Source organism: Vicugna pacos, unplaced genomic scaffold (assembly GCF_048564905.1).
Source record: "Vicugna pacos unplaced genomic scaffold, VicPac4 scaffold_20, whole genome shotgun sequence".
Classification (NCBI taxonomy): Eukaryota; Metazoa; Chordata; class Mammalia; order Artiodactyla; family Camelidae; genus Vicugna; species Vicugna pacos.
Window position 1 is genome coordinate 71,906,155 of NW_027328741.1, and position 15,713 is coordinate 71,921,867.

The 15,713-nt window shown below is 32.2% G+C and overlaps 1 long non-coding RNA gene across 1 annotated transcript; it reads left to right on the forward strand.

Moving 5' to 3' along the window:
* The first annotated feature begins 8,754 nt into the window (after positions 1-8,754).
* Positions 8,755-9,867, forward strand: LOC140693936 (uncharacterized). The gene is made up of 2 exons (XR_012069655.1): positions 8,755-9,006; positions 9,785-9,867. It is a non-coding gene; the product is annotated as an uncharacterized lncRNA (long non-coding RNA).
* The last annotated feature ends 5,846 nt before the right edge of the window (positions 9,868-15,713 follow it).

The following is a 15,713-nucleotide window of genomic DNA, read 5'->3' on the forward strand; positions in this document are numbered from 1 at the left end:
AGAAGTACACTCTGACATTGGACTTAAATTGATTCTACATGTCTCCTCTGGCAAGGGAAGCAGAAGCAAAACTAACAAATTATGATTGTATCACTCTAAATAGATTTACACTGCAGAAGAAATGATCAATAAAATGAAAAGTCAACCAACACATTGGGAGAATATATTTGAAAGTGATATTTTTCAATTAAGTGTTAATATCCAAATATATGGCAAACTCTTATCGCACAACAGTGACAAAAACCAATCTATTAAAAAAAGTCCATAGGAAGTGAATAGATATATCTGAATCAATTATCTGTAGAAAACATACCGTTGGCTAAATGACACATGTAAATATGTTCATAGTTATAAATTATTAGGAAAGTCATAAACCAAAAATTAGACAAGACCTCACAATTTTCAGAAGGTTCTCATCAAAAAGATAAGAAATAGATTTTGATGAGGTTGTGAAGAAAAAGGAACACCGTGGACACTCTTGATAGGAATGAAATGTATTGATTCCATTGCATATATACATCAAATTTTCTTCATCTATTTTTCTGTCAAGGAATGTTTGGTTTGCAGGCTCCAGTCTGAAGGCTCTAGAGGATAAGCCCATGGGCTGAACTGATAAACAAGCTGTGAGGAATGTCACATATCCAGGCTGGATAAGAAATGGCCTGCTCATTGCATGGCTGGAGAGCCTATGCTGGATAAGATCCTCATAGGGGGACAACCTAAGAAAGGCACAGCCAGCTGGATAAGAGATGGCCTACTTAATGAAGTTCCGTGATGAACTTTAAAACAATCCTTGATCATTTCACATCCTGTGCTTACTGCAGGAGCATGGGGACATAAATAGCTAAAGATTATTAACATTGTTATAACTTAGATGATATGTGAGGCATTGTGCATGTCTTATATAAACCCTTTCTCTAAGAATCAATAAAAAGAGAAATGCTCCGCTTCTCTCCGCACAGTGTTTGTGTGTATTTGATATCGTGCCACTGACATGGTTAATTTAATTTGTTGGGAGTATCTTAAAAGGATGTTGCATTGTATACAATGCTCTTTTTGCACCTGTTGAAATGATTATGTGAGTTTTATTTCTCATTCTATTAGTGTGGCATGTCACCTTTATTGATCTGAGTATTTTGAAGTATCTTAAACCAAGGGATAAATCCCTTTACTCATATATGTGTATGATACATTAAATGTGTTGTTGAATTCATTTTCCTTCTGTTTTGTTGAGAATTTTGACACATATTTTCATCAGGGATAATATTCCATATTTTGCATCTAATGTCCGTTCTAACATTGTTATGCAAATAAACCAGGCATCATAAAAGAAGTTTGGAAACTTTCACCCCTTCAAATTCTTGGAAGATTTTTGGAAGAATTACTGAAAAATTGTCTTCAAATACATGACAGAATTCACCGGTAAAGTCAACTTGTAAATTTTTTCTGGTTTGTGAGGTTTGGATTACTGATTTACTCATACACACTTTTGCCTTATTTAACTTTCTAATTTCTTCTTGATTCAGTATTGGAAGACATATGTTTCTGGGAATTTGTCTTTTGTTCTAGGTCATTCAAATTGTTGGCTAGTGTTAATTTCTTATGTGCTATGCATCTCTACAACATCAGTGGTAATATCTTCTCTATTATTTCTAATTTTATTTAAGTTTTTATTTTCTTAGACAACCTAAACGTTTGTCTACTTTATCTTTAAAAGAAACAGACTTTGGTATTTATGTTATCTTTTGAATTGTTTCTCTTGTTATTTGCCTTACTCTCATTGATTCAATTTTCTTCTTTATTCTTTCTGTTTTCTCCTAGATTCTTGATGTGTAAAGTTAAGTAGTGTGAATATTTGTATTTCTTTTATTACATTATTAATTAATTAATCTATTTATTTATTTACATATTTATTTTTTTATTTATCATTGAAAAATGCCATTTATAATGCGTCAATCTGTGGTGTATAGCATAGTATCCCTGTAGATGCATATATTTCTGTGCCTATAAAACATTACTTCACAATATTTAACATACTGCCCTGTGTCATACAAAAGAAATTTTAGAAAATATCTATTTTTATATATAGTGGATAAATTTATAAATCTACTGCTCCCAAATATATCCTCTAGCAGCCCCTTTCCGCAGTAATCATAAAATTGTTTAGTAGATCTGCGAGTGTATTTCAGTTTTGTAGATGAAATCATTGTGTTCTTATCCAAATATTTTTTTAAGCTTCTTCATATGTAATGTCATGTATTATATTTCTTTCTTTTTCTGGCTTACTTCAATTAGATTGACACTTTTTGTGGACATCCATTTTGCTGCAAATGTCATTGTTTTATCATTTTTTATTGCAGAATATTATTCCATTGTGTAAATACGGCATAACATCTGAATTATGTCATCTGTTTTTGGACAATTAGGTTACTTCCATATTGTGGCTGTTGTATACAGCACTGCTAAGGACATTGTGGTGCAGGTGGCTTCTTGAAATAGGTTTCGCTTTGATATATACCCAGAAGTGTGATTGCTGGTTCGTATTTTAAGTTTATTTCTATCCATTAGAGGAAACTCCATCCTGGTTTCAAAAATGACTGCACCAAACTACATTCTACCAGCAGTGTAGGAAGGTTCCATTTCTCCACATCTTCCCCAGTATTTATTGTTTGTGGACTTTTGAATGATGACCATTGTTACTACTGGGAAGTGATATATCATTATAGTTTTGAATTGCCCTTCTCTGATAATGATAGCAATTTTTTTTCCATATATCTGTGTGGCATTTGAATGGCTCTATTGGAGAATTGCTTGTTTAGGGATTCTGCACATTTTCAGATTGGGTTTCTTGTTTTTTTTTAATATTATTAGGTTGTATGAAGTCTTTATATTTTGGAAATTAAGACTTTGTCAGTTGCATCACTTCTAAATATTTTCTTTAATCCTGTAGTTTGTCATTTTGTTTGGTTTTGGTTCCCTTTGCTGTGCAAAAGCTTATAAGTTTTATTAGGTCCCATTTATTAATTTTGCTCTTACATCCATTACCTGAGTAGGCTGTTCTAGGAGATCATTGCTGCTATTTATGTCAGAGTGTTTTGCCTATGTTTTGTTCAAGGAGATTTACTGTGTCTTACCTTACATTTAATTCTTCAAGATATTTTGAGTTTATTCTTGTGTATGGATTCAAGGAGTGCTCTAACTCCATTTCTCTGCATGCTGCTATCCAGTTTTCCCACAAGTTGGTGAAGAGATGGTCTTTTCTCTGTCATATTCCTGGCTACTCTGTCAAAGATTAATTGAACAAAGGCCTGTAGATTTATTCCTAGGCTCTCTACTCTCTTCCATTGGTCCATATGCCTGTTTCTGTACCAATATCATGTCAATGTCATTATTGTAGCTCTGCAATAGTGTATGGAGACCTGATGGATTATTCCTGAAGCCTCTTTTTTTTACTTCAATATTGTTTTGGAAACTATGGTTTTTTATGGCTCTATTTAAATCTTAGGATCATTTGTTTCAGTCCTAAAAAGAAATGTTTTGCATAATTTGATAGGAAATGAAATTTTCTTGCCTGATCATTGTGGCTAGGACTTCCAAGACAATATTGAATTGAAATTGTGAGAATTGGCAACCTTGTCTTGTCTCAGATTTTTGTGAGAAGGGTTACAGTTTTAACCATTGAGTATTTTGCTGGCTATATATTTGTCATAAATAGCTATTATTATGTTGAGATATGGTCCCTCTGTACCCACTGTGATAAGAATATTTTTTGCAGATAGGTGTTAAATGTTATCAAATGTTTTTTCTGCATCTACTTAGATTATCATATGGTTTCATGTCCTCTGTTTAGTTGATAAGTTGTATCACTATTGATTGATTGATTTGCATATGTTACACCATCCTTGTGTTCCTGGGATGAACCTAACTTGATAATGGTGTATGATTTTTTTTTACTTGATGTTGGATTCTGTTTGTTAATAATTTCTTAAGGACTTTTACATCTATGTTTATCAATGATATTGGCCTATAGTTTTCTTTTTAGGTAGTGTCTTTGTCTCGTTTTGTTATCAGGTTGATGTTGGCCTTAAGGTGTGAGTTTGGGTGTACTCTATCCATATGAATCTTTTGGAAATGTTTGAGGAGGACTGGTATGGATTTTTCTTTGTATGTTTGGTGAAATTCCCCAGTGAAGCTATTTGGGTCTTAATTATTGTTTGCAGGGATTTTTTATTTTATTGATAATTGTATTCCATTTCTGGTGATCTGTCTGTTCAAATGATCATTTTCTTCTTGATGCAATAATGGTGGGCTGAATGTTTCCAGAAACTTCTCCATTTCTTCTAGGTTATCAAGTTTGTTTTCATGCAGTTGCTCATGGTATTCTCTTATGATATTTTGCAAATTTGATGTACTCTTTTAGTTTCTAAATTTTCATTTCTTATGTTTTTTGTGTTCTCTCTCTTTTCTTGTTGGTGAGCCTGTTCTGAGTTTTGTCAATTTTGTTGACTATTTCAAAAAACAGTTTGATTGATTTTTTTCTATTTTTTAATCTTTATTTCAATTCTTTCTCCTTTGATCTTTATTTTCCCACTTTCTGCTGACTTTTGGTTTTGTTTGCTCTTCTCTTCGTGATTAGTTTAAATAGAACTTTAGATTAGTTATTTTAAATTGCTCTTATACTTTGAGGCTGACATTGTCAGAGTGAACTTCCCTCTTAAGACTGCTTTAACTGTATTCCATAGACTTTGTGTAGTGTTGTGTCATATTTCTCAAGATATTTCTTAATTTCTTCTTTAAAATCCTCACCTCCCCAACTTTTTATAGTACCATTTTTTTAATTTACATGCTGTCATTTTTTCTCCCTGTTTTTCTGTGATTGATTTCTAGTTTCATGGTATTATACTCAGAAAAGATGCTTGAAATAATTTTTATCTTGTTAAATTTGTTGAGGCTTTTCCTGTGCCTCAGTACATAAACTTTCCTAGAAAATGTTCCATGTGTTCTGGAAAAGAATATATATTCTGTTTTGGGGAAAAGTAGTGTTTTGAAAATATCAACCAAATCCAATTATTTTATCATATCTTTTGGTATCTTTGTTCCCTTATTAATTTTCTGTCTGAAAGACCAGTCTAGTTATGGTAATGGGGAGTTATATTCTCCTACTGTGATTGTGCTCCCATCGATTTCTTCCTTTTCATCTATTAGTGTTTGCTTTATGTATTTAGGTGCTCTTATATTGAGTGCATATATATTAATGAGTATAATACCCTCATTGTGTGTTGCTCCTTTAATCATTATATCATGTCCTTGTTTATCATTCTCTATGGCCTTTGTTGTAAAGCCTATTTTGTGTGAAGTCAGTACTGCTAGTCCTGCCTTCTTGTCATGGCCATTTGCATGGAATATATTTTTCCATCTTCTGACTTTGAATTGATGTGTGTTCCTCTTTCTAAATTGGGTCTCTTGTATGCTTCATAATGTAGGGTCCTGTTATAATATCCAATCTGGCAATATATATATTTTGATAGAAGCACTAATTCCAATATCATTTGTAAAAATTATTGATAAACTGGTGTTTATTTCCATTTTGAACTTCATTTTCCAGTTGATTTGGTATTTCCTTTATGTTCATTTCTTTATCTTTCTGTGGCTTTATAAGTTTTCTTTTATTATCTTGGTTTTTTTCTGGCTTTTTGACTTCATTGTAAGATTTTGACTTATGGTTACCCTGTTTTGTATGTATATTGACCCATTACTATATCTGTTTATATTAACTGAAATGAATACAAACTCAAACGCATCATACAGAGAACAGAAACAAGAAGAAAATACTCTGTTTTGTCCTGTTTCATGCTCTGACACATAAAAATTTTGATGTCCTTTTTTACATCATATTTATACTGCTGTAAGTCATTATATCTATTGCCTTTCTAATTATGCCTTTCTCCTTTCTATAGCATCCTGCTTCTTTATTTTTAGAGTAGATGTTTCATTATTTCTTTTTCTGTTACCGAATAGTTTTAGTATTTGCTTTTGTGGAGATTATTTAACTCTCCTTCTATTCTAATGGATACCTTGCTTGATATGTTATATTAGATATCAGATTTCTTTCATTCTGGACTTTGAATTTGTCTTGCCACTGCCTTCTGCCTGTTGTATTTGTGTGGGAAACATTTTTCAAAATATAATGTATATAATTATATGTATGTAAAGAATAAGTTCAAATGAAGTAAACAAATTAGGAGAAAACCTATACGTTAAAAAACAGAAAACATTGATGAAGGAAATTAAAATTGATCCAAAGAAATGAAAAGATCTCTTATGTTAATGATGTGAAACAATGTGGTTGAAACAACCATACTTCCCAAATGAATCTACATTTAGTATGATTCATGTCAAAATACCCATGAGATTTTTCCATTAAATAGAAGAAATAATTTCAAAATTTATATGTAACCACAAAGATCTTCAGTTGCCAAAATAAACTTGAAAAAGAATTTAAATATAGTAGTGTAAAGTTCTCTGATGTTAAACAGTCCTACAAAGCTTTAGTAACTTAAACTACATGATACTCGCTCAAAAACTGACACCAATCAAAAGAAGAGAATAGAGTAACCAGATATATTCCCTCACACCTATGATCAATTAACCCATGAAAACGGAAGCAAGAGAATGAAATGAAGAAATGAGATTCTCCTCAATAAGTAGTGCTGGGCAGATTGAACAAGTGAAAGATAGATTAGAGTATTTCCTCACATTGTATACAATCAGTAAGCACAGAATTCCTTTCATTTATTAAGTTTACTTATATTCCTTGCACCTGTAATTTATAGATCTATGTTTAGAACTGTTGTTTCACTTATCAAATATATTCCTATTTTATTCTTTTTGGTATAAATTTACACACAATTGTTTTCCTAATTTCTCTTTCTGATAATGTTCTGTTCCTATATAAAAATGCAATTGATATTTGTTTATTGATTTTGTATTCTGCAAGTTTACTAAGTTTGTTCATTATTTCTAACAGTCACTGGAGGAGTGTATGGAGATTTCTATCTATGTATATTTAAGTCATCTGTAAAAATTTTACTGCTTGTTTACCAGTTGAATGCCTTTTATATTTTTTCTTGACTAGTTATTCTTGCTAGAATTTCTAGTAGTGTAATTTAGGACTTGTGAGATTGAGGTACTTTTCTTATTACTGGACCAGAGGAAAAATTTCCTGTATGTTAATATTGAACTTGAAGTTAGTCATGAGTTTTTAATATATGGCTTTTATTATGTCTTGTCATATTCTATCTAGAGCGAATTTGTTAAGAATTTTTTTAAAAGTTAAGATCAGATCTGTTAATAACTTTCCTACATATTTTGAGATTGTTATTTTCCAATTATTTGTTATTTAACAGATGGTATCACATTTATTGATTTGTGTATGTTAAATAAAATTTATGAATCAGGATTAAGTCCAACTTAACTATACTTTATAATACTTATAATATGCCATGAATTCAACTTGCTAATATTTACACAGAATGGAATATACAAATACTGAAGGAAAAATTTACATTGTAGATTGAGTGAATATTTATTTATTTCAAAATTTTATCTCTCATTTTGAATTTGGCTTATGTTTAATGAAATTTATGTCTAAATAAAGAATACAAATTTTGGTAGAGCTGGATTTACTACAGTTTAGTGATACAAAACCTAGCTTTTATTAACAATTAGTGTACAAAACACTTGCCTTAAAATGCCGCATTATGCTAACAATGCCAACTGTTACAGGTCTGAGAAACATATTGCTTCCTATAATGCATTACCTGGTCTTTTCCACCGAAACCCACATATACTGTTATTTCTTTGTTTTTGATTGTTTGTTTTCCCCTTAATGAAGGCACTGTTTATTGAACCCAGGATCTTGTTTATAAGTGTATTTATCAACCTCATTTTGGAACACTTAACAGAAGCCCCAAGAGTATGGATTATAAAGATGACAAGAAAATTTATTCCTTCTAGGACTGAAAAACTTCTGAGTGAAAGAATGGCAAAAGGTGATAATTCATGAATTACAAACAAAATAAATATGTTATTTGTTTTACTTATAGCACTGAATTACAATTTAAAACAAAAATTACCCCCTTAGGGATTTCTCAAGTTTGATTGATTACTTTAATCTATTTTTATTTCATAAATATTTACCATTTATTAATAAACATACCAAATACACTGATAATTATTCTGCTCATGTTTTGAATATAGAGCTACTTATTGTAAAGTAAACAGATAAATAACTACTTCCATTTCCAAATAAAATTGTTTCACTTTAATTACAAATTATAATGTAATAGGTATAAATTTTCTGTACAGGCTTAACACAAATTTCACTTTAAATTCCATAACTTTAAAATTATTTTATATATTTTGTGCATTATTTATACTCTGTTCATAAATCTGTTATAAATTTGTGTACAAAAGTATGGAGATTGGTTTTATTTCATAGACCCAAAAAATTAAATTATTTAAAAAGATTTTGTGGGGATAATATTTGCAGATCACACTATAAAAATAAGTATCCTATATGTTTCATTTTAACTGGATGAATGAGAAATAAACACTGGCTTAATGTTACACTTGAGTTGCTAGGAGACCAGTCGTTTTGTGATGTCGCATCTTCTCAAGTTGAGAACCATTGTGATGGCCTAGCAGTTTATCTGTGCAGGCCTGCCAGAACAGCATTTGTAGCTGCAGTGCTCAAAAACATGCAGATTAGAAAAGTAGCAGTAGAAAAAGTTATTTGAGATGACACCTGTTTCTTCAGAAATTCAAGATGTGTCTCATAAAGATGGACCAACTGGTTCAGGAAACTCTGGTAGATCTCTATTGTGTGATCAAACAATCTCTGGGGACTTGTCTTGAAGTCTATGTTTGAAGAAAATGCTTTTCAGACTTTGTCTGAAGAATCCTTGATAAAAAGACCATGTTACATACATTGTGTCTCAGAATCAGGTGAAGATAATGATTTTCGTTCTCTGACATTTCCAGGAAAACTCTGGAAAATGGCTGGGAGTGACCAATTTAAATCCATCTGGTGGGGTTATACTGGATCTTCCATAGTGATTGGTGAAGCTGTCTTTAAGAAGGAAGTGTTGGAACGATAGGCCCCTTTCAGATTATTTGAAACTGGAAGTATGAAAAGTTTACTTAGACAGCTTAACATTTATGGGTTTAGTAAATTGCGGCAGAATTTGCAAAAATCTTCTTGTCTAGCTGACTTTCTGGCAGAAGAGAAAGAAGTCTCTGTTTTAAGCAAGGAATTCAGTAATTGTAGTTATGACTTGGTAACGTATATATAAAATTTTATTTTGTATATCAAAATATGGTAATATAAATGTAAAGCAAGATTTTGAAATTCTATAAAACTACAAAGGCTGAAATTCTTTATTTTTTCTAAAAATTAAGACAGTGCCTTAACTATTCAAGATTATGCAAAACGTTCCTAGCAACTATGAATCTTAAAAGAAATCTAAATGAAGGTATTAAAGCTTTTTTTTAAAAAGTTGCTTTCACCGTTGCAGCAAATGCTAACTTCTTAAATTTGATGACTATTCTATTTAAATGTGTATATTCCAAATATGGAATTTCAAAATATAGTCAGCATTGTACACATTTTTATGATAATATCATTGCATAGTAAACGTGAAATCTGAGATTTTATAGGTTAGGCTTAATATAGTCTTGTGTTTTGTTTTAAAATATTACTAAAATTTTTCTCCTTTGGTTTTAGCTACAGTTCTGCCATAATCGAAATCTTAAACGAGGTTGTCCCCAGGTTTTAGTGAGAATAAAAAGAAGAGTTGTGAATAAAAATGGCTCTCTGGTATTTTCATTGGCTTAAGATTTCAAAAAGAAGCACTTTAAAGCAGAGGGTAATGTGCATAACCATAATTCTGGTTTTGTGGCTGACACTAGTGTAGAAAGTTCATTTTTACTTTCTGCAAATTTAAACATGCCTCTAATAAGAAAGCCGTCTACTAGCCACGTACTTGGTGATACAACTAACCTGATCAGAGGTGATTTTTCTCCTCCATCATCAATGTCATTTAGACCACCAGAACAATATTGCAGTGGATCAACGTGCTATTTTAAATCAGTTGACCACTGTCCACGGGCACTCTCAAAGCAGCTACAATGAAGCAAATGGCTGTGGTGTGAACTTCATTACAACTACAACTTCTAGTTCTCAGTAAAGCATCATGTCTCCCATACAGAGCAATTATTTTGGACTAATGGAGCCTTCTACTTTTCCAAAAAGATATCACAACATATCTGCCAATGAAGGTCTTTTCCTAAACTTCAACTGGGAGTACCCCACGGTTTCCAGTGCCAGTGATAGCTGATACATCAGCTACCTCTCTTTCAAGGCCAACTTATCAGCCAACCTCAGTTTATGAATGTCATGCTAATTACAACTGATCTAACAGAGGACTACCAGATTATGCAGGATAACAAAGATTAATATTGATTTGGCATATGACGACAAAAATCTGCAATTTTCTTATTTGAACAACAAACATAGATGTGTACCTGTATTTTCCTTATTTTTTTTAAAATAGAGTAAAGAGTTATACTGGAGACTAAGATAACATTTAAAGAAGAAAAGAGATATTTGATTGATATGATCATTTGATGGAACAATATGGGTATAATTTTAAATAATTTCTTGGAAGGAAGAATAGAAAATGGAAGAATTTGGAAAAAGAATATAACATGGAGAGAGGTAAAAGTACTAAGTGATTTCTGGTTCATCCTGGAAAGTATTAAAAGTGTTAAGTCAGGGTAGTTTGGAACGGATGATAAATGCAGGAACCGGCCCAGGGATCATGGTCTCTTTTATGTGATTCTTGGAATCATAAAGGTCACATGATGTAGTCTCGGATGGCACAATCAGAATGTGGTAGAATTTAAGAAGTAATTTTATCTATGGTCTTCTTTGTGCTGTTCTCAAAGCATTCCAATTGATGCTTTTTTTCCTGTCCTGAAGAAACTATGCTCTATTTTATAGTCAATAATTTATGTTGCTTTTATGTTCCAGCCAAAGGCAAGCTTACATCCTCAGGGTGGCAGTTAATGCCTTTCCAACTCTAAGCACACAAACTAAACATAATTTAGTCATTCCTTTATAGATCTGGCATCTGACTACCTTAGCATTTCTTTATGTTTCACTATTTCTGGAGATACATCGATTGAAATACTTGTCAAGAGAGTTAGCTCCAAACTCACAACTTTTGCTCCAGCTAATCCTTGGAGTTAGGATGTACTCCTTTTACCTACTAAGATTTTCCCAGTCCCAGCACAAAAACCACCTCCTCCAGATGTTTTCTGTCTATCCCCCTTTCCTTGTCTAACTTGGATAATAACACAGTAAACAAAGCACATGCCACAGGATGAGTTTTAGTATTTAGTGAATGAAAAATACATGTTGAATTTAAGCAAAATCTACTTTCCTGAAACAACAAAACTCTCATAGTTTTCAAACTATTTCGTTATGGTCTATACACTTCACCAAAAACTAGCTGTTTTCATAGCACAAGGACTATTCATTCAAGACAGTAAGTTGAGGTAGGTACAAGAGGTAAAGTATTATTTTCCTTTTAATTCATGCCTCCAGAGGCCTAAAGCATTCCATTCTCATTTGCTGGATTTTTTTCCTGTCTCTTCATCACCCACCCACACAAAAGCGCTGATTCTCTTCCCCTTACCAATAAGTATACTGCCTTCTAATTAATTTACTTCTTAGAATCAGAGCATTGTCCAGAAGAGACCGTGTCATTGCAAATATTTAATGCAGGAATATACACCCCACATAAATTGTGTCCTTTCTAACCTTCACACAGGAAGTACCTAAGTGGTACTAGACCCTTGGTTGGGGTGGTCGCATTCAGTAACCAAATTGCAATCTAAAATGTGTGGACTAGAACAAGGTGAGGGTGGTAGAATTAAAAATTTGTCCAACTGCAAGAATACCAAATGTATACAGATTTTAGGAAATATAAAATATTCATGGAAGACTTTGATTATTTCCCATTAATTTAAAATAAAAGGTGAAGCATTTTCAGAATGTGAAATACCCTGAAATGCTGGAAAATTGTTGGCAAGGTCAGGGAGCCTAAGGCTTCTGCTCACAATCATGCAGAAAGTGTCAGCTGATAAGACTGGAATGGCAACATTGAGTCCTGAAAATGTGTCACCATATGTGAATAAGCCTTTGATAATCTGGAGAATGGGCAAATGAGCCAGGGTAAGCTCTAGCAACATCTCACCAATATGACATCTACCAAGAGAAGAAAAGAGCCCATTTGCAGCAGGAGATCTGTGTCTGGACAGCAGTGGTTTCTCCTGAAATGAAACATCAAGCTTTTAAGTTTGTCAGCTGAACTATGATGGTGATTATTTTGTTGCTTACATTAGCAGTCTGGGGTTCAGATTGTCTGGTTCAGCAGGTAGTTTCCAGCTCTATTATCACACAGTGGGTCTTAATGTTATCATCATGACAAGTTTCTATACTGGTAAGTCAAAAGCTACACTTTAATTTCAAAATTAGAAATCCTAAAGAAGAATATTGTTTGTCCATCTGTAGTTTTCTACCTGGGAAAATCTAGACTATTGGCAAAAGTACAAAAGTTGACCGGTGTTTGAAAACTATACTCTGATCTCTGCCCACTGAATTCTTCATACTAAATACTACAAATATTTGTACCACTGTGTGTGTGTGTGATGATGGATTGTTAAGCTGTAACTAAGTTTGTCTTAGTTGAGTCATCAGTGAATTATTCCTCTGCATCTGGCAGAATCTCTGTGAATTAAGAATTTCATTGATCCACCAGGTTTTCTCCTGATCAGAGAGAGGTAGATTATCTTTCTCCCAGTATACTATTTGTTACATGTTTATTGAATCCCAAGCTAATGCTAGGGCCAAGCCACTGAACCCTTGAATTGGACAGAGGCATATACAAACTCCAGTCCCCAGAGCCCAGCACAGTACTGTGTCCCCCTTTTAATTTAAGCTTATATCAAATTTTTTTTAATTCTCATTGTTGACACAACTTATTTTGTCTTTGAACACCCCTTGAATAATTTATAGAGACTGAACCGCTGATTTATTCCCTTTAAGCTACAAATTGCAATAACCTTTCTTTCCTTGGACTACCTGGATTAGAGTGAGTGTAGTCATCATTTTGAAAGCAGTCCTCAGTACTGAAAATGCAGAACCTTTACATTCTTTGCCCAGCGCTTGAGCGATAATGTATGTTGTGGATCTCAGTTATTATCCTCACATCCCATAATGCAACCATGAGAAAACAGCACATTGTTATCCAAAATCAAGTTTTTGTCAGTATTGCATTCCCATTGAAAAACAGTTAAGAATTGTAGGAGTTCTGAGATTTTAACATTCTGAGATTTTTAGCAACCTAGCATGTTCATTTCTTACAGATGCTCTTGTGGAAATGAGACTTTCGGTCTGAGACAGTGAACTTTATCACTCACAGTAAGAGCAGTCAGTTTTAAATTTGTATCCATTCCCTAATCTCAGATGAATACACGAAATGAAATGTTGTTGCCTACAGAAGCAGTGGGCTGTTAACATGAAGAAAGTTTAAGGCATGGCAAAACACTAATTTTATTGGTATCCTTATGTATAATTTATTAGAATCACTTATTTATTAGTATCTTTACCTAGGATAAGTATATCATTACTAAAGTTTACTTGATGCAAAAAGAATCATGAGAAATGACATGGGAAAAAGTGACAATTGACTTTCCTTTTTTTCTTCCACTTTTATTGAGATATAAATTGCTTAAAACATTGTGTAAGTTTAGGTGCACAGGATAGTGATTTGATTTGCAAGTATCATGAAATAAATATCATAGCAACTTTAGGGAGAATTCATTATCTCATATAGATAAAATTGTAAAGTAATACAATGTGTCTTTTGGTTGTGATGAGAAACATTATGGTCTACTCTCTTAACAACATTGATATAGAACATAAAGCAGTATTAATTTTAATTTTCATGTTATTACAGCGCATCCCTAGAACACGATTATTTTACGGCTGGATGTTTATAGATTTTGAGTACATTAATCAAATCCTCCTTTCCCAAACCCTGCCTCTGTTAAATACAAATCTAATTTTTTTCTATGTGTATGTTTGTTTGTTTTTGAAGTGTATTTTAATCTAAAACACTGTGTTAGTTTCTCTTACACAACATACTCTTTGCTGTTTTTAATATAATTCAAACAGATCACCAGAATATATCTAGATATGTTATGTTGCTATTTAAAATATTCAATAGTTATTGGCTATTTCCCATATAGTACATTTCTTGTCCCTGACTCATTTAATTTGCAACTGGAATATTTTCTTTCTTAATTTCCTCAAATTTTCTTTTCCACACCCCATTTCCCTCCTTCTTGTGAACAACCTCTTTCTTTCTATATCTATAATTCCTTTTCTGTGTTGTTATGTTCATTTGTTATAAATTCCAAATATGAGTAAAATCATTCACCATTTGTCATTCAATTTCTGACTTAATTCACTTAGCATATTATCCTCTTGGTCAACCCATTTGTTGCAAATGGCAAGAACTTATTTTTACAGCTGAGTAATAACCCATTGTATTTTTATGTGTGTGTGCATATATATATATATATATATATAAATATGTGTGTGTGTGTATATATATATATAAATTAATCTGTACTTAAGATGGGTAGATATATATAGTATAAACACACATCTTCTTTATCCATCATCTATTGATGAGCAATTAATTTGCTTCTATATCCTGTCTATTGAGGATAATGCTGCAGTGAACATAGGGTTGAATTTATCTTTTCTAATTCGTGTTTTATTTTCTTGGAATAAGTATCCCGATATGTATATTTTGGATTATATTTCATTATTACTTTTTATTTAAAGCTCCATGTTGTTTTCCACAGTGGCCTCACATATTTACATTCACACCAGCAGTGTATCAGGGTTGTTTCTCTTACATCCTAACCAACAGTTAAGTTTGTTATTTTTTTGATAATAGTCATTCTGCCAGGAGCAACATAAAATCTCACTGTGTTTTGGACTTGCATTTTTCTGATGTTTAGTGATGTTGAGTAGTTTCATGTGCCCGGTGGTTACCTTTCGCCCACTGTATATTCATTTTTTGTAATGGGCTTAATGACCATAATTGTCTGATTTCATTTTCAGGCATTCTGTTGTGTTCCATTATTCTGTATGTTCTGTGCCACTACCATATTCGTTTTAATACTGCAGCTTTGTATTATAGTTTAAAATCAGGGACAGTGATACATCTTCTTTGTTTTTGTTAAAGTTGTTTCTCTTTATAGTTTGTTTCTTTTCTTTCCTTTTTTTTTAAGTGATTTCATCTCTTTTGGGTTTACATGTAAATTTTAGAATTATTTTTTGTAAGTTTCTGAAAATGCCCTTGGTATTTTGATAGGCACTGAATTTAATTTGTGTATTTCCATGGCTTATTCTGTCATTTAAACAATATTATTTCCTCATCTACGAACAAAGTATATTCTTTCATCTGTTTGCATTATCTTCAATTTCTGTTATAAATATTTTATAGATTTCTGAGTACAGGTCTTTTACCTCCTTGGTTGGATACATTTCTTGATTTTTTTTTTTGTAATGC